Raw genomic sequence first — 26,052 nt, forward strand, 5'->3', positions numbered from 1 at the left:
ATTGTGCAGACTGGTTAGGCAGGGAAGTGGGAAAGAATAGGACCAAGTGGTGTGGTGGTGCTTGAGCTCATGGGTAGGAGGAGTACTGGGCTGTGTAGTGCCACACTGCACATTGCACATTGCACCCAACCCTGCACACATATGGCCCCTACACCCCAGATAGGCAGCCCCCTGCCATCCTGCAGACCTGAAGCTTCATAGTGGAGACCTTGCTCATCCTTACCAAGCAGGATGTGACACTCCAAACCTGCAAAAGCAAAACCTGAGCTGCCACTCAGCCTGGCTTCCCATCCTGCCATAGGCACATGAGTCACAACGGAGGGTAACCCCTTTTCATGGAAATAAACATTTGGAAACATGAAAGGAGCACTGAACGGGGAATTCAAGTCACTGAGCTGGGACCAGATTATTACTTTACCCTAGGCAGGTCGTTCAACTTCTTTGGGCCTCAACATCCATAACTGAAAAAAATAAAATTTCTGCCTGGCAGGACACTCACGTGTGCTATAAGAATGAAGCGAAATTATTTATAGAGAAGCTCTTATAAACTGTAAAGTCAATCAGAGTTCCTCTGTGCCTGGAAGGGGAACATGCCAGTTGTGTAACTGGTACCTTCTCTTAGGACTTACATTCCCCCTAAGAAACATCTCTTAGATTTGTGTTTATATAAGGTTGCATTGCTTTTTTTTTTTTCTTTTTCTAAAATTCTATTATGTAAAATTTCAAACATGTAAAAATGTAAAGAGAATAGAATCAGAGGCCTGATGAACCCAAACGCAGCTTTAACGATTATCACGTTGTGGCTAATATGATTTCATCTGTGCACCCCCCCGCCCTTCCCTCCTCCTCCTCCTCCTCAACCCACTCTGGACTTTTTCAAGCAAAATACTAGACATCATACAATTTCATTAATAAATGCATTAACATGCCTTTCTAAAATATTAGGGTACTTAATGAAGACATACCCGCAGTATCATTACCCCAACTAAAGTATTATTTTTGAATATTGTAAAATACTAGGTCAGTGCTCACATTTCCCTAATGAGCTCATTAACTTTTTTTTGTTTACATCAGACCTACATAAGTTTCATAGGTTTTAATTAGTTGAAACATCTTGTATCCCTTTAACAAAAAGGACCCCTTCCATCTCTTGTTTTGTTCTTGTTAAAGAAACTGCTAGTGTGTCCTATATGTTTTCTCAGTCTGGGTTTTGCTGGCATGTGATGGTACCGTTGAGGCTGTTCTCTCGCCCTGTGTTTCTTCTGGATTGATAATACATCAAGAGACCACCAGGATGGCCTACTCCTCAGAAGCCACTGCCTCTTCCTGTGTCCAGATATAAATCAGATTTGAGGAGATTAATCTTTCTTAAACAACACTCCTCCTCCTCCTCTTTTTCATCCTCCTCCTCTTAATCGGATTTAAAGTTTATTAAGCTCACCTCCTATGTGCCAGGCACTGTGCTAAGCTCTTACAGACATTATCTCATTCTGTTTTCCCGAATTCCACATTGATTTTCATTGTCCAGCATGTAAACCCTTTTTCATTTTTGGGGACTGCTTCCTGCTCTGCTGCAGCCTGGGGGCCCCTGGCCAGGCCAGCTGTCCTATGAGATTCCTCCAGAGTCCTCCCTGAGTCTCCCTGGAGTCCCCCATAAGCATGTGGAGGCCTGGAAGAAGCTGGCATTGCACATCACAGCGGAGAAGCAAACCTGTTCCTTGTAATGAGCCTCTGAATCACCCACACCCAGAGCCAAGGCATATGAGATTAGAAAGTCTTCCTGTCACTTAAGTCATTTGCAAATCAGAAAAATTTTCATTGATAAAATGGAAAGATACTATCAAGTAATGTAAAATAAAGGAAGCATAGGATATTACAAGTATAATGGGATTATAACTATAAGGAAAAATCGAATTAAATGCAAAACGGCTACATGAAAAAGGGTTGGGAAGAAGTAATCCAAAATGTTAACAGTGATGAGGATGAGCAGTGGGAAAATGAGTTATCTTTCATCATTATACTTCTCCACATTTATTGTTTTCCAAATCATGAATAACATTTTTGAAAATATACACATAGCACCCCCACCACCACCACCAACAACAACACACACAATGTTGTGGGGTTTAGGCACAGCCAGGAATTAAGGCCGTAATTCCCTACAAGTGCACTGCATCAGGTGAAGAAAGGACATCATCTGGCTTGTTCTAGTGTGTAACTTGATTTGATTTTATATCGCTATTTGCGAGGGCTTCACTGAAATCCAAATATGTTGTGTTTGGATCCATCACTTGGTGCGGCTCAGTCACTGCTCTGAACATGGCTAGTACATAATTGTTTGGCACAGCTATGAGCCTCTAGATGGGCTCTGTGCAGTGACCCGGGGCAGCAGCTGTAGGTTTGCAGGTGACACGGGAGATGCACGAAGAGAGTAGGAGCAGCGCGCTGGCGCAGGCACCTATGCATACGCACACACCTGACCACGTGTAGAGCTCCGCTGCTGCACCTGCAGCTCCTGAGAAGGGCTCCCTGTCCTGGCTGGGTGCTGGGGGGCTGTGGGACCCCCGACTGCACTGCCTCTGCAGGACCAGGAACTCCTGGTCACGGACTCGGCAAGCACCCGAAGCTTAACTAGCACCTCTGCCCTATTAGTCCTGGGGGAGCACCAAGATTAAGGGGACTTACCCCAGCAACATTGTCATGGAAACAAAAATTTCAGATTATGAAGTCATGCTTTCTGTAGTCCTTAAGGAAATTTAGGGAACAGAGACCCAGAATTGGTGGGAGAGGCTAGAGAAAAGAGGTGACCTGTGTCTCCAGATGCAGTGTTGGGGGGTGAGGAGTGCACGACCCAAAGGAGCAGGACGCCTGGATTACGGGTAGAAAACGCATATTTTTTTAGCCATTTAATATTTGAGACATTTAGCCATTTAATATTTGAAACTAAAAAAATATTTTTTTTTCTCTCAAATTCAAATGAAGAAAGGCATCCTATATTTTTCTTGGCTAAATCTGGCAATTCTAAGGGTGCTGTGTCACTAACTGTGCCCTGGCAAGTGTCCCCTCCCCACCCTTCTCATTGGCAGCCTTTGAAGTTGGACCAGAATGCCTCTATGGGGTCCTTGGCTCTCAAATTCTGTTTCTGAAATACAACTGGGAGAAGGAAAAGCGAGACCTGAGGCTTAGAATATCTGTAAAGGAAGAAAAAAAGAAAAGAAAAAGAAAAAATGACAGATTTTGACAAGAAATTTAGCCAACATCTCTACAGTACCAAACTAATTAGATTCACTGAATTTTTTCTCTTTTCACATCGCAGTTTGAGTATTTGTAGGCTTAGCTTAAGATCAAAAGGCAAGGTTAGTATGAAAATATTAAAGGAGGCTCGAATAATAGCAAAATAAAGGGGACTCAGTCAAATATTTATGAACAAATAGCTCACTTTGTGGTTACCGATTATGATGAAGTGGAAATGGTTTAAATATCCTAAAATAAAGGTATGATTAGATAAATTATGGTACAATCATACTGTAGAATATTATGTTTCTTGTAGCAAGAAAAAAAATCTGCTTATGAAGAATTTTAATGAGCCTAGGAAAAATATGTTAAACTTTTAAAATAAAGGAATCAAAACTATATAAAATCTAAAGTATAGGTGTATATAATCTATATGCCTAGAATAAGCCTAAAAGGTGAATGATTTAAACTTTGGTATTGATTATTTCTGAATAATTGGATTTTCAATGATTTTGATTTTTCTCACTTATGTTTTCCTGCTTCCTGTTTTCTACAAAATCATGTATCATTTTGGTTTGTGTGTGTGTGTGTGTGTGTGTGTGTGTGTCCCTGAGCTGGCTCGAATGTTTCACTTTTTTTTTTTTTTAAGATTTTTTTTATTTCGTCATGAGAGACAGAGAGAGAGAGAGAGGCAGAGACTTAGGCAGAGGGAGAAGCAGGCTCCCTGCAGGGAGCCCAATGTGGGACTCAAGCCCAGGACCCTGGGATCACACCTTGAGCCTAAGGCAGATGCTCAACCACTGAGCCACCAAGGCATCCTCCTTTTTTAAAAAGGAAAACCTTAAAATCTTATTTATTTATGCAAAACACAGAGAAAGAGGCAGGGACATAGGCAGTAAATGTTTCACTTTTTTAAAAAAGATTTTATTTATTTATTTATTTATTTAAGAGACAGAGAGAGAGATTGGGGGAGGAGCAGAGGGAGAGTGAAAGAAAATCCCGAGCAGATTCCCTGCTGAGCATGGAGCTGGCCTTGGAGGCTCCATCCCACTGCCCTGAGATCATGAAACAAGCCCAAACCAGGAGTCAGAGACTTAACCAACTGAGCCACCAAGGGCCGCCTCAAATGTATCACTTTTCCAATTAGAGAATAATGGCATTCTGTAAGAGAACTCTTTGACAAGTATCAGTGTAGAAACCACTTGTATCAGTGTAAAAACCACTTGTAATGTATTTTTAGAATCCTTTAAATTCCAAAGTAACACTTCTGTGAAACAGATTGAAGGCAGCCCGGGGCGGGGGGTGGGGTGTTCTCCGTGGTTTAGCGCCGCCTTCAGCCCCAGGCCTGATCCTTAAGACCTGGGATCGAGTCCCATGTCGGGCTCCCTGCGTGGAGCCTGCTTCTCCCTCTGCCTGTGTCTCTGCCTCTCTCTCCGTGTCTCTCATGAATGAATACATAAAATCTTAAAAAAAAAAAAAAAGAAAAAAACAGATTGAGAACTGGAAATGTAATTTTTTAGATATAAATCAACATTTTTTGGTCAATTTTTTCTCTTTTGGTTACTACAAAATTTCATGATCATTCATCCTTCCTGTCATTTTCCACCTCTAGAAATGAAACCTACAGTAAGCAGTTGGTCTTCTATGTGTCTGGTGAGTCTTCTTGAACATGAGGAACCAGTGTGGGGGGTGAAGTGAAATTTCAGATGAATGGAGGGTAGGGAAAGCCTCTGTGGACTCATTTGAGCAAAGCTCTGAAGAAAGCAAGGGAGTAAGCCATGCATGTATCTGAGGGAAAAGCATTTCTAGTAGAAGGAATAGCAAATGTAAAGTCCTTGGGGGCATATTTGAGGACTGGGAGGAGGCTAGGATGGCTAGAGCAGAGTAAGCTAGAGGGAGAGTAGTGGAACAGGATTATAAAACATTGTGTGATTTTTTTTTTAAAGATTTTATTTATTCATGAGAGAGAGGCAGAGACACAGGCAGTGGGAGAAGCAGGCTCCATGCAGGGAGCCCGATGTGAGACTCGATCCCAGGACTCCAGGATCACGCCCTGAGCCAAAGGCAGACACTCAACCACTGAGCCACCCAGGCGTCCCCATTGTGTGATTTTTAAAAAGTATTGACATTTAACAAATTAAAATGTAAAACAAATGTAGTATAACCATGCTTCTTTTCACAAAACAATTACCATAATTTTTCAAAAATTAATTTATACTTCAGCGTGGGTTTATTAGTCATGGTTCTCCAGAGAAATGGAACAGAATCACATTACAGAGACTGGCAAGTTAGAAAACCTGCTAGATAGGCCACCAGCCTGAAGGCTCAGGAAAGACCAATATTACAGTTCAAGTCCAAAGGTTATCAGGCTGGAGAATTCCATCTTACTTAATATACATCAGTTTTTGGTCTATGCAGACCTTCAACTGGTTGGATGAGGCCCATCCACATTATGAAGGAGACACTGACTCAAAATCCATTGGTTTATATGTTAATCTCAGCCCTAAACCACTGTCATAAAAATATCCAGAATATGTTTGACTGAATATCTGGGTCCTATGGACCAGCCAAGTTGACACATAACATTAACCGTCACGGTGGGTGTCATGTCTGTTTTTATCAGGTCCTACCAGTGTGTTGCTATGACTGTGCATTCAGAGATTATTCGAGCCAGAGCCAAATGGTCTTCCTGTATCCTTTTGTGGAGGGTCTTTCACTTACTCTCTCTCTCTCTCCCTCTCTTTTTTTTCTCTCTCTCTCTCTTATGCACACACACACACACACACACACAGGCATGCACACACTCACCTGCTCTTCACTGAGAGCCCACCAGGCACAAAGGGACTTACTGGATGCTTTTCTCTGTGGCCTGAGGGAACCTCTCCTGGCCACCCGATTACTATTCTTGTTCCCTTATGTGTATTTCCTCTTTTAGCAAATTCTGTCCTCTCTGTTTAAAAATGACCCCACTAATAATGCTACCTTCTGTATCAGATATAGTTTGGTCAAAGAAACCAAACTTCTGTGGGTGACATAGAACAAGGGAATTAGGGTTAGAGCTGGTACAGTTGTGGGAGCTGGTGGAGCCAGCTTGCCTCTGTGTCTGGTGTTCAGCTTGGCATCCCTAAAGATCACTGAGACTGATGTTGGGAGGGGAGGCTAGGCAAGGATGAGAGCCAGGACACTCTGTCTCTCACCACCTGTAACCTCACAGGTATGGGTGACTGGGGGAGAAGCTGACCCTCGCCCTGGAACCACACCCTCAGGCCCTGGGCCTGGAGAAATGGAAAGAGGAGATGTGCCAGGAGCTGGGGGAGCCAGTAGTCCGGGTATGCCCCCAGCAACAGAGGGAGCTGATAGATCAGGGATGACATGCAGAGCTGACCCTGTGCCTGGGGCGGTGAACTGACTCTCAGAAGGCAAGACACACAGCTGCTGCTTGGGACTGCCTTCAAATCTTTTCTTTTTTAAGATTTTATTTATTTATTCCAGAGAGACCTTTTTAAAAAAATATTTTATTTATTTATCACACAGAGAGAGGCAGAGACATAGGCAGAAGGCAGAAGGAGAAGTAGACTCCCTGTGGGCAACCCAATATGGGACTCAATCCCAGGACCCCTAGGATCATGATCTGAGCTAAAGGCAGATACTCAACCACTGAGCCACTCTGTGCCCCTGCTGCCTTCAAATCTTGCTGGAGATGCTTCCTGAGGCCAAAGATAACCCAGAAGAATAGAGGAAGGATGGGAATTCTGGAAAATGTAATTCTAACTTAGTTAAGGGGACACAGCCCAAAGTCGTCACAGTCTACCCCATGCAAGCAGGTCATCCACATGCACTGGGCTTTGAAAAATATAACCTCCAAGTCAAGATAATTGTGGGCTCAGGCCTCTCTGCTTGGTGTGAGGTAGCAATTCCTTGAGAGATTGAAACAAAGGAGGATGTGCTAACCCTTTATTCACATTGCCCTGGGATATCCCTAACTAGTGTTGAGATCAGGGTTAGCCACTATTAACACTTCTTATGTGAGATAGTAGGGGAATGGAAGGGAGGAAGAAGACATGCTTAATGTACACATATTAAAATAAAGAAATAATTCTCAAACTCTTACACTCTTCATGTCTATAATTGGTCACATGGCCACAGCTGGTATTTAACTGACTTCTTTCATTACTCGTTCCAAATTCCTTTTGCCTTCAGCAAGCACCTCTGCTGATTGTGATTCCTCACTTGGTGAAGTGACCCAAACCGTCATGGGCTTCATTTCAGAAAGTTCTGGTCATTAGCAGTCTTGCTATAGTGGGCTGCTGGTCTTTGTTGATACTGCCCAATGGGTACATTCTCCTTATACTCTTTTCCTCCTCTTCCACACCCACAGTGTGTAGTGACAACCCAATTTTTCTTTGATGGACAGGATCCATCAACCCAGTCAGTATAGTAACTCCCTCCTTTGCTGGTTGATTTGTTGGCACTCAATTCTGACGTGATGTACCCAGAAACAGCATGAGAGTCCACAGGTTCTGCAAGGATATGCCCTCCGCCCCCACTGCAGGTGCCACCTAGGCTTCTGACCCACAGCTATAAATTAGATGTTCTAAGGAGCCCTCCTTGGATTTGATTAATTTGCTAGAGTGGTTCACAGAACTCAGAGGAACATTTTACTAGGTTGTTTATTTTTTTTAAAAAGATTTATTTACTTATTTTAGAGAGATTGTGAGCATGGGGAGGCGCAGAGAGAGGGAAGGAGCAGAGAATCTCAAGTAGGCTTCCTCCTGAGCATGAGCCTGGCATGAGGTTCAATCTCAGGATCCTGAGATCATGACCTGAGCTGAAATCAAGAGTTAGCCACTCAACCAACTGAGCCACCCAGATGCTGCTAAGTTGTTTATTATAAAAGCATGTAATTCAGGAACAGCCAGATGGAAGAGATGCACAGTGCAAGATCTGGGGAATGTGTGTGGAGATTCGACACTCTGAGTGCCACTTTTCTCAGATCTCCACAGGTTCACCAACCCAGCAATTGTCTGAACTTTCTCCTTTTAGGTTTTTATGGAAGCTTCACTATATAGGCATGGTTGATTAGATCAGTGGCCATTGGTGATTGAACTCAAGCGCCAACGCTTCTCCCTCCCCAGAGGTCAGGGGTGGGACTGAGAGTTTCAACTTTCTAATCACATGATTGGCTCCCCTGGCAACCAGCCTCCATCTTTAGACGTTTTCTAAAAGTCACCTTGTTTTCATAACAAAGACATCTTTATTGTTCTTGTCATTTAGGACATTCCAAAGATTTTGGAGGCTCCTTGCCACAAACAGGAACAATGACCAAATACATATTTCTCATTTTAAATCACAATGTCACAGGGGACCAATTCAGCAGCTTATTCTTCATCTTGAAAGGGACATTTCAACAGAGTCCAAATTACTGGTCTCCTGGAAATTTAACCAAGGAGGTAGTATTTTTGTGGGCTTCATTTTCTATCTTTTGTATTTTCTCAAAGTATCTAGAGTAATTGCTGTTAATAATTGTGAAGGCTTTGAGATTTTACACTACTTGTAAGCTAACAATTTACCTGCCATGGTTTCACGGATGCTGGTAGAAGACATGAGATTCCTAGATCAGAGACAAAGGACTTTATGACTCATGGCACTAACCATGACAAGAGTATCAGCATTTCTTGTGCCAGTTCCCCAAGCTCAGGTTCCTATAGAGCAACACGAAGAGGACCAAGTAACACCTGTGTAGATAGCAGGTTGCATCACAGAAGAACCCTGAATTTAGGGAAGGTGAATCTTTTCTAATGGGCAGCAAGTGTGTCTGGCTTTTGCTTCAGAGGGAGATATTATCATTATTATGTCATCCTATAAGCATGCCTACCTTTTGCTTTGGAGAGAGACACTATCTCTATCTTCCAAGGCTAGTCATTATACAAATTTCCTTGAAAAGATAGTTTAGAATAAAGGCAATCAGTGCTTCTGCTCATAAGACATGCAGATAAGTGAAAAACCTTATAGTTGCCTCTTTTGTTCACCAAGGAAAAATCAGCATGATATCTTTACTATAATGGACAGGTGTGGTATCCTGCGTGATGGCAAGGTGCTTAGGATATGACTTAGGGCTGCAGAGTGAATATAGCTCTGAGATAGGACAGTCGAGGTGTGTTTCTAACTCTACCACTCAAAAGTAAATGGCTTCTTATGGTCTTTGCTAACAGGTGTAGAGAAAAAAGCATTCACTAGATCAACAGCTATATACGTTTGCAGAGGATGTATTGATTCAATATAGCAATAAAACTATGTCTGAAATAATAACTGTTGGAATCGCAGCATGACTAGGTTTGTCATAGTCCATCTTCATCTTCCCAGACTCATCTGTCTTTTGTACAAACCAAATAGGTGAGTAGAATGGAGACACATCAGAATCACCACTCTTGCACCTCTTCAGACCTTGATTAGGTGGCAGCGATCTCTGAAATCTCTCTATGAACGTAGTTTTGCTTTTTGTTTACTATTTCTTTTATTAGAGGTTGTGTTAGTGGCTTCTATTTAACCTTTTTAATCCCAATGTCCTTACTCCAAAGATCAGGGAACCAATGTGGGGAGTTTGCCATTTGCTGAGTATATTCCAATTACGCATTCCTTAGGCATGGCCTGTTGCTGTCTTCCCATTATACATTCCAAACTTAGGAAATCACCAAAGGGTGGGTTTGGGGCCTACTGGGTCTACTATGAGATGGACTTACATCAAAACTTAATTGGTCACCTGACTTCATAAGCCCTGGTTCTGACTAGTGGATGGTGGTGTCTTGGCTCCAGAAATGAGTTTCAGTTCAGAGCCAGTTACTTGTGATCCCTGAGAGGTCTGGTAATTTACTTTTCCCCCCAATACAATTGCTCTGGTAAATGGCCACAGTTCCTTGTGGAAGAAGTACAAAGTACAAATGTTTGCTCTGTAGCATGGTCCTTCCTCTAGAGGGCTTAGCCTCCCTTGCATTCAAGGAGTTCTATTGACCCGGGATAGGGTGAGGCAAGAGAAAGACTTGTGCAAAGAATTTAAGGAGGTGATTATTCCTTGCAGATGCCAGTCCTATATTTACATAACCCTGAGAGTGAGTGCCTCCTTAAATCAAAGGCCTTAAATTTCTTGCCTTGCTCCAGCCCCAGTGCTGGTTGGACATGAGCTGACGGCAAGTCTGGGAAACTGGTTGAGAGGCTGTAACACTCTCTTTGTGGTGACTCAGCTCAGACTTCTGTTCACCAGACACAGAGCTTTTCTGCTTATAGAAATTAAGATTTTAGTACATGCACAACTATTTTAGTTCTAGGGCCACCATGACCAACACTAAAGACATTGCAGGACAGACTCTTCTAAATACTGAATAGTCTGATTACTGAATAGCTTTGTTTTTTCTGTCCACTATGAATCCCTGTCTGTGACTCAGTGCTTCTGCCTAACCCCAACATCCCAGGACTCTTAAAATCCTCACTGAATGCAAAACATCTGGTTCAGTGACAACAGTTCTCACTGGCATTTCTGGCCTAAAGAAAATGTCACCACCACATCCTCTCTAACAAAAGTGTCAAGTGACTTAGTAAGCTTAATATAAGAAAAGTCCCCAAAGGGACACATGCACAGTCTACAAACCATAGCAGTTGTGTAAGTAGAAAGATGGCTATTGGCACTGTTGCACAGACCACACTTGCAAAACACGTCAAATTTGCAGCTGAATGGTGTTGCCACACAGCACTGTCTCATTGTCTGGCTGCTCAGCTGGCTGTCTACTGATGTTGCCCTGCTTTAGGGGAGCCTAAGATTTCAGTAGAAGACAAGCCTGGCTGGGTAGGGAACACCAAGTGACCATGATGGCACCAGGAGGGAGTCCCAGCACCCTTTATCCCAAGACCAGTTGACAAGGCAACAAAATCCAAGCCCTGTTTGGTTCAGACCCTGGGGTGGTCTTGGGTATATCTTGAGGGGCCTGTTTGTTTCAACCCAACTACAAAAGCTAGAGAAAACAAAAGGAAGAAGAAGGAACACAGGCTGATGCATCACAGGGCTTGAAATATAATTAACTCTATGAATTTATTTCAAAGAAATTCTCAGAGCCACTTTTATACTGAGGAATATGGCAGAAATCTGCACTTCTGCTCAAAATCTCTTTTCGGACAAAATAACTGCTTTCAAATTCCCCTTTGCACATTTTAAAGGCTAACCTAGTTTTCCTGTGTGCCAGGTTTGATTTGTTCTGGTGGTCTCTGGATTTCAGAGTAACTAAGCATCCGTGTGTGTTTATATGGCTATAAATTACTGTTAAACCACTTGTGCACTCTCTGCCTAGAGCCCTTTTTAGAAACCTGAAGGATTGCACTGAACTACTTCATAGTCTCATACTGTAATTTAAAAAACAAACAAACTTATAATTAACGCTTTTCTTGCTTTATTTAAAACATGTTTTGTTAAATTGCAAATTCTGATTGTGTGCATTTTGCCTGTCTACCACGTCTTACAAATAAGTGGTAGTTTAATTATACAAACAAAGAGACTATTTTAAGTTGCAAAGAAAATTAATCTTTCCTTTCTTCTTATCTAAAACAGAGAAGCTATTTGCCTTCTTCTTCCTTCCCTTAATTCATTCCCCTTAAAGCTTTTAGACTGGCCTTTTTAAGTCCCAAAGACTGGGGGAGAAGTTTTAAAATGATAACTAACTTGCATAATACATGTTTTTCTCTAATTTATTATGGCTTCCTTTTGTTCCTTCACATTTTTATTTAAATTCTAGTTAGTTAACATACAGTGCAATATTGGTTTAGGAATAGAATTCAGTGATTCATCACTTATATACAACAACCCTGAGACTTCTGCTCAACAGAAGTGCCCTCCTTAATACCCATCACCCTCTAGCCCATCTCCCACCCACCTCCCTCTATCAGACCTCAGTTTGTTCTTTATCTCTAAGAATATCTTATGATTTGTTTCCCTCTCTGTCTCTCTTCTCCCCCTCCCATATGTTCATCTGTTTTGTTTCTCAAATTCCATATATGAGTGAAATCATATGGTGCTTGTCTTTTTGTGACTGACTTATTTTATTTAGCATAATACACCCTAGTTCCATCCACCTGTTGTGAATGGCAGGATTTCATTCTTTTTGATGACTGAGTAATTTTCCACTATGTATACCACCTCTTCTTTATCCATTCATTAGTCAAAAGACATTTGAGCTCTTTGCATGTTTGGCTATTGATAATACTGCTATAAACATCAGGGTGCGTGTATTCTTTTGAATTAGTATTTTTGTATCCTTTGGGTAAATACCTCGCAGTGCAATTGTTGGGTCATTGGGGAGTTCTATTTTCAACTTTTTGAGGAACCTCCATACTGTTTTCCAGAGTGGTTATATCAGTTTGCATTCCCACCAACAGTATAAAATGGTTTCCCTTTCTCCATATTCTTGCCAGCATCTGTTGTTTCCTGTGTTCTTAATTTTGGCCATTCTGACTGGTGTGAGGTGATATCTCATTGTAGTTTTGATTCACATTTCCCTAATGATGAGTGATGTTGAGCATCTTTTCATGTGTCTGTTGTCCATCTGGATGTCTTCTTTAGAAAAGTGTTTGTGTTTTTTGCCTATTTCTTAGCTGGATTATTTATTTTTTGGGTGTTGAGTTTGATAAATTCATCAAAGATTTTGGATATTGACCCTTTATCATATATGTTATTTGCAAATACCTTCTTCCATCCTTTAAGCTGCCTTTTAGTTTTGTTGACTGTTTCCTCTGCTGTGCAGAAGTTTTTATCTTGATGAAGTCCCAATAGTTCATTTTTGCTTTTGTTTTCCTTGCCTCTGGTGACATGTCTTATAAGAATGGCCAAGGTCAAAGGTTTCTCCCTGTCTTCTCCTCTAGGATTTTGATGGTTTCCTGTCTTACCATTAGATCTTTCATTATGGTTTCCATTTGAAATCAGAAACTTCTAACATGATTTCAGAAACTGGACCTATTCTGTGTTGGGGTCTGTGCTTGTGCTTTACAGGCCTCATCTCATCTCATCTAATCCACATAACAACACTACTGAGGTGGGCACTTTTTAAAATAAAAGGTGTACATTCTTTAATCAGTTTTGACAAATACATACATATTTTTTGTGTGTATTTGACTCTATTCACTTATAATATCTGTGTTGTTGGTTCTATGAGTTATGCCCTGGGAGACTCATCTGTATAAATTCAACTACAAAGCTAGAGAAATCAAAGAGGAAGAAGGGGCATAGGCTGACATTGTACAAGCTACAGAAAGAAACAGCTCTATGAATTTATTTCAATGAGCTTTTTACTCATTGCTCTTTTTTTCTGAATAGTATTCTATTGTATCCATATAGCAGGATTTATTCATCCGCTGATGGACTTTAGAGCTGTTTCCAATTTGAGCCTGTTACAAACAACAACGACAACAACAGCAATATAAAACCCACTATAAACATTCATGAATCTGTCTCTGTGCAGCTATGTGTTTTTGTTGCTCTTAGGTATTCACTGAGGAGTGGAATGGTGGAGTCATATGGCAAGTGTATGTTAATTTATGAGAAACTGACAAATAACCAATGTGTTTGTAAAATTTTACATTGTTGGAATGTATGAAATTCCATACTGGAAATGTATAATAGCTCTGGTTGTTGCACATCCTTGCCAACACTTGGTATTGTCAGGCCTTTTAAAAAAACATTATCCAAGAAAACATTCTGATGTGTTTAATTTACATTCCCTGCTCACCAATGATGTTAAGCATTTTTCATATGCCAATTGGCCATTCCTGTATCTTCGTTTGAGAAGTACCCAAATTTTCCCCCCATTTTAATTAGATTGTTTGTCTTCTTGTTACTGAGTTATAATAGCACTTTACATACTCTGGTTAAAAATTCCTTGTCAGATAAATAGCAAATGTAGGCTCTGGCACTTATTAGCTGTGCTAGAATTTAAGCAAAGCATTAAGTAGACATTTTGGAAACTTGTTGAAATCTTAATTGATTAAACATTTATAGACCTTAGATAACACATTACAAATGGGAGGGGTATAAGACCGGAAGGAGTCAGTCTTCCCAGATCAGACTGCCTTTGTGATTTCCATAAACAAGAGGTCACAAGCGAAGCCCATTGTTGCTGAACTAAAAGCTATTGACTCAAGCCATGGCCATGTAAAAGTTAAATTAGCAAGATTATTATGCAAATACATTCTGGTTAAACCTGGAGCAGGGAGAAAAAGCTGGTTCTAGGAGGGCAAAGCACTTAGTTACATAGGAAAGCATAAAGTTGAGGATAATTGTTTCTGTCTGCATCCTAGAAGGACCAAGAAGAGAGGTCATTCAGTGAAACAAAGCTGCCTTGCATGGCACAACCCTGCCTACACAAACAACCAGTGGGAAACCAACCAGGGGGCCCTTCAGTAAAAGTTATAAAATAATAAAATAAAATAATACTAAAGGCAGCAGAGAAATGATTTTAAAGGTATAGGCACTACCTGTTCTTCTACTCCAGGACCCATTAACCGAGGATTAGATGCCTTCTAAAGGAAAGAACTTGCCTATAGAGCATTGCTGAATCTAGACAGCTCCTGGCCAGCTGTAGCTCTCTGCTTGGGTAAAAAGCTAAAGAGACTTTTAAGGATATACAGATTTATCTCCTCAAACTATGACTTTACGGGTTAAGAGTTTTTTACAAAAGGGTGAGGTTTCTTCATTCCTCGCTGAATCTGTGGTCCAGAGATTGGTAGAAAGGATCAGTCAGAGAATGGAGGAAAGTGAGCATGGGTTTGTCAAACTGATATAAGTCCTTGAGAAGGTGGCTTTTTGAGTAGACCATGGTATATCTTCCTCTCCTTCTTATGTATTACTCTAATTTGGCTTCCCAGGGATTTCTACTAAATATTATATATTAAATTATAGTAATATAACAAAGTTACAAATAACATTTTTTAAAGATTTATTTACTTTTAGAAAGGGGAAAGAGGGGCCTAGGAAGAGAATCTTCAAGCAGATTCCCCCTCTGAGCATGGAGCCCCACATGGGGCTCCATCTCACAACTCATGAGATCATGACCTAAACTGAAATCAAAAGTTGATGCTTAACCAATGGAGTCACTCAGACTCCCTATAAATAAAAATGTTTATATTACAATAATTTTCAAACATCACACTTTTCGCTAAGTCACTTTTCACATGGCTGGGGGGTGTACTCTGGGCATTTATGTCTGGTCATCAGTTCTTGATGATCCACACCAGAATCCAACCCAGTTTTACATTAGCACCACTGAATGTGTGGAGGTATTCCTTACTCTCCTCTGCTCTATGGAGAACATAGCTTGAACGATGGAGGGACATTCTATGCTTGCATCTCCTGGGTGTTATAGGGAGATGTGTCCCACACATTATCATCCCCTCTTATAGAGAAGGAAACAGACCACTGTCTATCTCTCTATCTCTCTGTGGTTTTGAATCATCTATCCTGGGCTCTTCTTGCCACATTTTTCACATAGCAAAAAGCACTTGTGTTTTTGTTTCTCCTCCTAAAACTGAAGCTACTTAGACTCTTGTTGATCCATTACCAAGTATATAGAGTTAATGAAACACATTTTTTTCTCAAGGCAGAGGTTCTTGCTTTTGCTCATTGCCTGGTGGCATCATTCTTGGTCTGGTGTATTTTAGGAGGCAGAATAAGAGGCATTTGCAGTGCAATTCCAAAGCCTTGACCTTCAATGTTCCAACTTGCACAATATATTCCTGATTAAATTTCAATCAGGGAGTTTGGTTCTTTAAAAAAAAAAAATCAGTGAAAGAATTTATACCATACATTAGCTCAGTTACAGTTGGACAGTATATTCATCCCATTTCCCTCTCCTGTCTCGAACTTCGCTGATTGCTCAACTTCTACTTTTGGCTCCTGTATGACCTTGGTAAGCCCTGTCACCTCCATGTATCTTAAATTTCCTCACCTGTAAAATGAGAAAACCCTTTGCTCCTTTGTATGCCTGCTAAGGCTTCACCAGGATGCTGCCATTTCTTTAAAATTCTGAGGGAGATAAAAGTGCCCAATGAGTGTTACATGGTAAGTTGCTCTGAGCTTGTCATGCTTAAGACTCTTCATTACCTCCCCACCTCCTTGAGGACAGAGTCAAAACTCTTGGCTTTCTTACAAGGCCCTCAGCAACTGACCCCTGCTCAGCTCCCTGGCTTCATCTTTGGCTCAGTCCTCTGAAACAGCCTTTGAGCTTCTACATTCTACAACCATCCCCCTGGCCTCTGGGCCCTTTTACACACACTCTTATCTGGTCAGAATCCCCTTTCCTCTATATCCACTTTTGCAGGGCCATCTCCTACTCACTGGGTTCAGCTTTGATGTCACTTTTCTAGGATTTGTTCCTTGGACCCAAGATTGGGTACAATGCATGTAACAGAATATTTCCCCAGCCTTTTTTCTTTCCTGTATTGATTATAAATTCCAGTGTTTTTTTCATTGACTCCCCTGCACCTATACATACATGGCTGGTGCTCAATAAATATTATTGAATTATAGATTGAATACAGGAATGAGTGTAATTTGGGGAAAGGGTGGGTTGTTACAATTCCTCCCAAGAGAAAAAAAGATGAGAGCTCCATAAATGTCTATTTACAACAAGAGATAAACAGAAGTTCCATAAGTGTCCATTTTTTTATGATCCTGGAAAATTATCTGGAAGGCAAGGAGAAGGCTTGGGGCAGAAGTGAAGAGAACCTGAATTGTAACATGCATGGCAGTGAAATTAGGAATGGTGGGGATATTTGTCTGAGTGCCAAGGGCAGAGGGGCCTGAGAGCCATTGTCGAGGCTTTGCTGTGTGGCAGGAGATTGTTAGTTGGGAAAAGCCATGCAGTCACATGCATGAACCTGAAAAGTTGCAGCGACCCAAGAGCAAATAAGACCAAGACCACCCCATCATTAATCATATGTTTTCTTTTGTTTTTGTTTAGACTGGATCTCATCACAAAGGAATCACTGTCTGTCACAGTCAAGTGGCTCTTAACTCCTTAACAAGACTAATAAAACCTTACTTGTCCAGACAGGATACTACACAGAAATTAGTGCCATCTAGTGAAGTCCAAGCCAAATGCCTCCCACCAGGACAGCTTCTCCTGGAAAGCTGTACCTGGCCCCACAGTTCTCTCCCTCCTCAGACCCATGACAAATAACATTATTTGATTTAGTGGATCACCGTGCTTGAACATCTCTTCTTGAGATATTATTTTGGCTCTTTTATTTTTTAGTTACTAATATGTTCATGTTTTAGTTGCCCATCTAGGTGATAAGGGAGTTGGTTTAAAGTTGCAATCACCTTTTGAGAGCAAGCTCTGCCCGGCCTTTTGCTTCTTGCACATGGAAGGTTCTTGGTAAATATTTATTGACCTTGACTTAGTTGATTCCTCTCTCTGGCTCAGGACAAGGGTCACAAGGATGGCCATTTTCCATCTCACTATTTGGTTTCCTAACAGCCCTTTCTTCAATGAGTCTATTTGTCTGTGTGTGAAGAATTTGGCTATCTGTACCCCCTTCCTAACTTCTGGCCATGGGCCCTGTCCAAGTGGCCTTATGTGGTTGAGTTTTGCCAACTTACTTCAAAGGTCTAGACTTTTGAACAAAAGGCACAACAGGCCAGGCAGGACAACCCGGCAACATAGCCGAATATAAATGCATCTGAGAATGAGATGCAGATTCTCCCCCTCACCACAGCATGGTGCTTCGAGGGCCTTTGGTGCGCTTGAAGAAACCCCAGACCCTTTTCTTACAGCTTTGATGTGCCATTGGAACTAATGCACAGCAGGGCATGGCACCCTGTTTTGAATTTAAGCCGTCCTGTTGAATTTGAGCAAAACTCCTTTTACAGGAGAATTAAACAATAACCACATCACAGGGAAGTCTTCAAGTAGCAGCAAACATCTGCTGCAAGTAGAGTGACAAGCACATGGTCCTAATGACCCACAGCCCCCACTGAAGAAATGCAGATGTCTATATAAAGGAAGAATTTTGTTTGCAAGATGCTTTGGGTCTGGACTGGTTGTTTGGCTCATGTTAAATGGAGGAAACTTTGCAATCTATTGAAAGAAGCCATGTTGTCTCCACCCTGCAGGGCCAAATTGTTTCCTTGCTCCTCCTGGCTTCCTGACTGATGAAGTAAGTCTTGGTCTATCCCAATCAGTGAGTGAAGCATGCACACGCCAGACCTGCTGTTGCCAGTGGAGTAGTGCAGACTTTAAATAAAGCCCAGAGTAGGAGTTCAGACCTGGTTCCTGGTCCCTGCAATGCCCCTGTTAGCTGTGTGGTCCTAGGTTAGTCATTAGTCTGAGTGTGTGCAGATTCCCATTTGTAAAAACCAGCAGTGGGACCCAGTGGTGTCTGTGGTTTCTTCCAGCCCTAACATCTGGCATTTCTCTCCTAGGCATGTCTCTGGGCTAGAGAATTACTAGTGTGAAACTGGATCAAGGAAACCTCATTTAAGATGGAGCCGGGAAGCCACAAGGGGGAGCTCTCATGCCTCAGTGTTGGTCCTTGTCAATGACAGACCCACCAGGAAGAAACATACCTTGCATGCCCAACAGGAAAAAAAAAACTTACACGTGACTACCACAGCAGGGGAAAGAAAGATTTTCCCCTCACCCAGCAACAGCCCAGCCAAAGACTGACTGTTACAACTCAGCCAATGAAAGCCACTACACTTCTGGTTCTCAGTTTATTCCAATGGATTTTTTGTTTTTAATAGCCTGTCCCTAATTCCCTTTCTTCTCCTTTGTTCTGCAGGCTTGCCTGTGGTTTTGCCATAGTGTACATGTCCCAGACTGCAATTCTCTGCTCTTCTCAAATAAGTCCATTTTTGCCAGTAAAATAGCTAAGTTTTATTTTTCGGGTTAATACTAGCAGATTTTGACTCTGCTCACACCACTGATATGGTGTATATCCATCAAGAGGTAACACAGAGCTGTAGCAATGATCTGGGAAATGTAGTCAATTCATTTTAAATAACCAAAGGGGGTTAATCAGGCTCCAGAAGGTAGCTCTGAGTGGTTTGTTTTTGTTGTCTGTCTTGGAGACATTCACGAGGTATTTTCTTTTTTTTTTTTTTAATTTTTTTTAAATTTTTTAAATTTATTTATGATAGTCACAGAGAGAGAGAGAGAGAGAGAGAGAGAGAGAGGCAGAGACACAGGCAGAGGGAGAAGCAGGCCCCATGCACCGGGAGCCCGATGTGGGATTCGATCCCGGGTCTCCAGGATCGTGCCCCGGGCCAAAGGCAGGCGCCAAACCACTGTGGCACCCAGGGATCCCCACGAGGTATTTTCTACATACATTTCCCTCGTGTGGTGTAGTCTCTGGGAGTAACTCAGGAGCAACAAAACCAGAGGTCACAGAAAATGTTAGGCCATTCCAACTCATTGAAGTTTGTCTGCAGCCATGCACGAGACACATCCCAGAAATACAGAAATGAACAAAGCAGAGGAATCTTTCCCATCCACTCTATGTTTACTCATACAGACATAGCCAGGCAGATGACTCTGCGACCTCTCACCCCCGATACTCTTAAGATCCATGTTGCTGGAGTAAACCATGTCCACATTCTCTTACCCTAAACCAAAGGTGAAAATGTTTGAAATCTCAACCCCCTTCCAGGTTCTATAGGAATCCTTTAATGGCCAAGCAATATCATTTAACAAGTCATCCCCATGAAAATGCAAGATGCTGGTTTGCAGTCATTTTACATCGGCTACCATGAGTTCCAATGTTGCTTTGGGAGATCCTAATTACAGTGTCTGCATTTACCAACACCCTTGAAAAGTCTTTGGAGCCTAAAGGTACCATCCAGGTCAAAGTCATGTTTGCTGCCACAAGCCCAGTAAGACAGCCAAGGATGAATTGGTCATGTGGACTTGTTTTGCCCTCCTTTCTGAACTGTGTTTTGATTTAGTGAGTGGCTTGGAAATTAAGGATGGTTTTGTTTATCATTATCAGCTTCCAGAGATAAAAATGGTAGCTGTAATCCCAGTTACAGGGCAAGATGGCATACCCTTAGGTTGGTCTCTGGTGAAATTTTTTTTTTTTTAAGATTCTATTTATTTATTTGACAGAGAGAGAGAGACAGAAAGAGGGAGAGAGAGAGAGAGAGAGAGAGAGAATGAGTACACAAGCAGGGGGAGCTATAGAGGGAGAAGCAGGCTACCAGCTGATCAGGGAGCCTAAGGCAGGGCTTAAACCTAGGACTCTAGGATTATGACTGAGCCAAAGGCAGTTGCTCAACTGATTGAACCACCCAGGTACCCCAGTCTCTGGTAAATTCTAACCCCATTGATGCCAAACACTACATCTATGCCTGACTCAACAAGTAAAAACAATCAGTGTCACAGAATCTGATCCTGTCACCAGGGGATGCTCCTCTTTTGGAAGGGCATTCCTCTGCCTTTGCCCCAACCTCACAGTAAATGCCACCTTCCCCCCACTTCCCAGCCACAAGAGGGAAAGAGCCATGTAACCTAGTAACTCTTGGATAGGGAGGTGGGCTGGAAAGTTCCCTTTGCCATGGGAGTGGTGGCGTGTCCTTACTTGCTCTTGCTCCAGGCCTGCTACCCACTCTCGGCATGCAATCAAAGCTGAGTGAGTCAGGTTTTCTTCTGAACCTGAGGGACTGAAGTGGCAATTTACTACATGGAACCAGAGAATGTTCTGGAAGAGTTCATGAATGCCTACTATTGCTTGACTCTATTTTCTGATGCAGCCTTCTGCACTGTTGTATCTGACTCAAGATCTGTCAAGTGCTCTCACAGAGCATATTTTAAATAAATGTTCCCCCAGACTCCCCTTATTACCAAGGAAGACACTACATTTTTTTGAGAAAAGAAAGCAAATATTCTAGTAGAGTGCTATTCACCTTGCTTAAAACATAAATGGAATACGTGATGTATCATTGGATTACCAGAATTTGCCATCATTATGCCAAAATATGAATTCATTTTGGTCAATTAAATCTAATACCAATAAAGTGAGGAAATTTTAAAAATCAACTTTTTACTTGGCTAAGTCATCATGCAAATTTTTTCAAAACAAGCAAATTACTATTCCTAAGTAGATACATACAAGATGCCTTTGAGAATTAGATGCCTCATATCACAGTATCTCTAGTAAACTTCTGAAATTTTGAAGTCAGACAGCTATTTTTGTTTGTGCAAAAGTCTTGCAACTTCTAGTAGATTGCTCAACACACAGTAGGTGCTCAGAATTACTTATAGAATAAATGAAAGCAGAATTGGTATCACCAACTGGAGTTAATGAAGACAATAATTGATCATAGGCCCAGCTTTATTCACAGATAGCATAAACAGTAATGGACATGATGCAAGTATTAGTCAGACCTCTCTAGCGAAACAGAACCAACAGAAGGTGTGTATGCAGAAAAGTGTGTTTTAAGGAATTGGCTCACATGATTGTAGGGGCTGGAGATTCTGAAATCTGCAGAGTAGACTAGCAGGCTGGAGACCCAGGGGAGATCTGATGCTGCAGCTTGAATCTGAAGACTATCTGGAGGCAGAATTCCTTCTTCCTCAGGGGATCTCAGTCTTTCTCTTAAAGCCTTCAACTGATCAGATGAGGCCCACCCATAGTCATCTATTTTACTCAAAGTTAACTGATTTAAATATTAACATCATCTGAAAAATTCCTTCAAAGCAACATCTGGAGTTTAGTGAGAGCTATGTGACACCATAGCCTAGCTAAGTTGACCCCTAGAATTAACTATCGCAATGTGATTTGAATTGCACAGGGTGAAATACTCAAGTGAGAAATATCTCTCCACCAACAACTAAAAGGCTACCTTTAGAGCAGCAGTTCTCAGCTTTAAGGTACATCAGAGTGACCATGGAAGCATAATAGAGATACAGATTTCTGGACCCCTCTCCAGGACAGTCTTCCTCAGAAGCTCGCAGCTGGGGTCCACAGATTGAAACATTCCAATAAAGACACTTCTGTAAGATGTACCTTGGGCAACCACATTATTTTCTTTATTTTAGATTTTATTTATCTATTCATGGGAGACATAGAGAGAGAGGCAGAGACATAGGCAGAGGGAGAAGCAGGACCCCTGCGGGAAGCCCAATTCAGGATTTGATCCCAGGACCCTGGGATCATGACCTGAGCCAAAGGCAGATGCTCAACTACTAAGCCACTGAGATGCACCTTAGTGACTTCTTAATATCTAGTAGGTTCTCTTTGAAATTACAACCAGTAAACAAAACCATAATATTCTCTGTGGCCACTCATAAGAGAAAAGCACATTAAAATACTGTTGCATTAGGTTGCTAGAGCTGCCCTGACAAAGTACCATGGACTGGATGGCTTAAAAAACAGAAAGCTATTGTCTCACAGTAATAAAGGTCAGAAATTCAAGATCAAGGTGTCAGCAGAGTCAGTTTCTTCCGAGGGCCATGAGAGAAAGAGCTGGCCCGTGCCTCTCTCCTAGTTCTGGCCACCTTTCATGTTCTTTGGCTGATAGAAGCATCATTCTGATTTCTGCCTTCATCCTCACATAACATTCTCATGTGTGTGTGTATGTGTGTGTATGTCTGGTTTTAGGACACCAATTGTATCTGAATAGTGCACACTGTAATAACCTCCTCTTAGTTAATTACATCTGCAAATAACCCTGTTTTCAAATATGGTCACATTCTGAGGTCCTGGGGCTTCAGATTTTAACATAAGAGATTTTGAGGGGCAGAGGGGAACACAATTCAGTCCATAACAATAATAATTATATTGTACCAATTTCCCTCAGATACATTCAATAAATATTTGAAGACCACACCTATAGGAGATGACACAAGGAAAAGAGTTAAAGCTCCCTACACAGTGTAGGGGGTAGGATGGGGAGTTCTCTATCAACTCTTTAGATTCTTTGTTGGATTATTTCTTTGAGGTCTTGATTATCCTGGAGGTAGTACTATTAAAAAAAAAAAAAAACCCCAAACATTTCCCTAGAGTCCTTCTCTAGAGATATTCCCCATGGAAGACCTGGACTATACAGATTAGGCCAGTTCTGCTCTAAACCTTAGAGCAAAACTCTTCCCTCATTTTCCTGGAAACACTCTTGCTACATTCAGCTTTGGCTTATCAACAAGGCTGCAGAGAGGGGTGGAGAAAGGTATCAACGTGGTCTGAATGTCCTAGGTAGTGTGAAAAGATAAGAATAAAATAAATAAAGGTTTAGAGATTGAGAGGAAACAAATCAATATGTCATTACTCACAAGAACATGATTGTGCACATAGAAAATCCAAAGGCAACGACAGATAAAATACTAGAATTAAGAGAGAATTTTGTAAGGTCAGTGAATATAACATTAATCGTATTTCTATATAACGGCTAATAAGCATTTCTAAAATAAAACTGTAAAAATGATGTCATTTCCAACAGTATCAAAGCATCACATACCTAGGAATAAATCTAATGAAAGATGACAAGAAAAAAAAAACCCACCCCACATTGTTACAAGAAATTAATGAAGACCTAAAGGCAGAATGCTATCAAGTTCAGGGAGCACAAGGCACGCTATTGTTAATATGTGACTTTTTTTCAAATTTTTTTTCTGCAGAGTCAATGCAATCTCGATCAACATTCCAAGAGGATTTTGTGAAATTTTGCAAGCTGGTTCTAAAGTTTGTGTGAAAATACAGGTGGCTAATAATAGCTAAGGCAATCTTGGGGAAGAACAAAGTAGATGGAATTTCATTGCTGGGTTTTGAGAATTACTGTGGACTACAGCAAGTTGAAAAGGTGGTATTTGTGCAGGGAGAAACAAATATGCTGACAGACGAGGAAAGAGAACCCAGAAACAGACCCACTCATATGTGGACACTTGGTTTATAACCAGATGTCATTGCAGAACACTGGGAAAAGGGTGGTCTTTTCAATAAATGGTGAAGGATCAAATACATATCTATGTGGAAAAAGGGGAAACTTGACTCCCACCTCACACCACGCACAAAAATCAGCTCCAGGTGGAGCTGAGAACTCAATGTGAAGGTTAGAACAATAAAATTTCAACAAGCTAACAGGAGAATATCATCAACACCTTGGGATAGGAAAAGATTTGTCAGAAAAAAACCCAAAACCAGAACGAAACCCCACCAGCTATAAAGAAGAGATGGATAAGTTGCAATGATGGGGATCCCTGGGTGGCGCAGCGGTTTGGCGCCTGCCTTTGGCCCAGGGCGCGATCCTGGAGACCCGGGATCGAATCCCACGTCGGGCTCCCGGTGCATGGAGCCTGCTTCTCCCTCTGCCTGTGCCTCTGCCTCTCTCTCTCTCTCTCTGTGACTATCATAAAAAAAAAAAAAAAAAAAAAGAATGTAAGTTGCAATGATGATACTAAAATTCAGAGCTTCTATTTATCAAAGACACAATTTAAAAAAAAAAAAACCTGACAAGACCAGCCACTGAGCAAGAGAATATGACCACAACAAAGCTCCTATCCAGAGGATACTTTGTAATTAGGGAAATAGTCAGATAAACAGAAAAATAGGCAAGAGCTTTGATTAAGTAGTTCATCAAAGAAGATCTCCAAATGGCTAATAAAGATTTGAGAAAGTGTTCAACGTTATTAGTAATCAGGAAAGTGCAAATTAACTATACTAAGATTCAGACACTCAAAATGGAAAAGATAGTACCAAGTATTAGCAAAGATATGGAGCAACTAAAACTCTTATGTGCTGTCAATGGGAGGGTAAGTTTGTAGTTGGACCCTTGGACATAGTTTAGCACTATTTACTGAAGTTTGATAAACTCATGACCAATGAAGTGATTCTGCATGTGCATGCATGTGTGTGTGCACCTGTGTGTATGTAAAGACTTGTACAACAATCATCATAGTAATGCTGCTAGTACTGGCCAAGAGCTAAAACAGCCTAAATGTTTGTCAACAGAATAGCTAGATCAATAACCTACAGTATGTATCTATACAATGAAGCACTATAAAGCAAAGCTAAGAAACAAATGTTTGCTGCTACATTTAACAATATGGAAGTATTTCACAGTCTTTACTTTGAGTGCAAGAAGCCAGAAATGATAGTCTTCATACAATCTGATTTCATTTATATAAAGTTCAAAAGTGGGCAGCCCGGGTGGCTCAGCGGTTTAGCGCCGCCTTGGGCCCAGGGCCTGACCCTGAAGACCTGGGATCAAGTCCCGCGTCCGGCTCCCTGCATGGAGCCTGCTTCTCCTCTGCCTGTGTCTCTGCCTCTCTTCCTCTCTCTCAGTGTCTCTCATGAATAAATAAATAAAATCTTTTAAAAAAAAGAAAAGAAAAGAAAAGTTCAAAAGAAGGCAAAATTAAAAGTTGGAGTTTGAGTCAGAATTGCCTTTATCTTTGGAGAGGAGGGGAAGGCAGTGCCTGAGAGGGACTCACGGACTCCTCTTGGGTGGGGATGTGATTTTATTTCTTGATATGAGTGATGGTGGCAAGCTGTATTAAGTTGGAGCTAACTCATCAAGCCACATGTTATGGTTGCATGCTACCCTTTCATAAAAAGAACTTAATTCCTTAGATTATTTGGTAGAAAAAGTAAAAGGAATTTGAAATAGAGAATCAAATAACAAAGAAACTGTAAAAACAGAAAAAGCTTAGGAAGGCAAAGGATTCATCTTGAGCTCCACATCCAATACTAAGAGTTTCACAAAAAGATTTCAGAGGAAAAGTGAAGGAGGAAATTTTCCAAGAAATAATGCAATAAAACTCCTTAGAACTGAAATTCAAAGTAGCCTCCTACTGC

This window comes from Canis lupus, chromosome 4 (assembly GCF_011100685.1).
Source record: "Canis lupus familiaris isolate Mischka breed German Shepherd chromosome 4, alternate assembly UU_Cfam_GSD_1.0, whole genome shotgun sequence".
Lineage (NCBI taxonomy): Eukaryota > Metazoa > Chordata > Mammalia > Carnivora > Canidae > Canis > Canis lupus.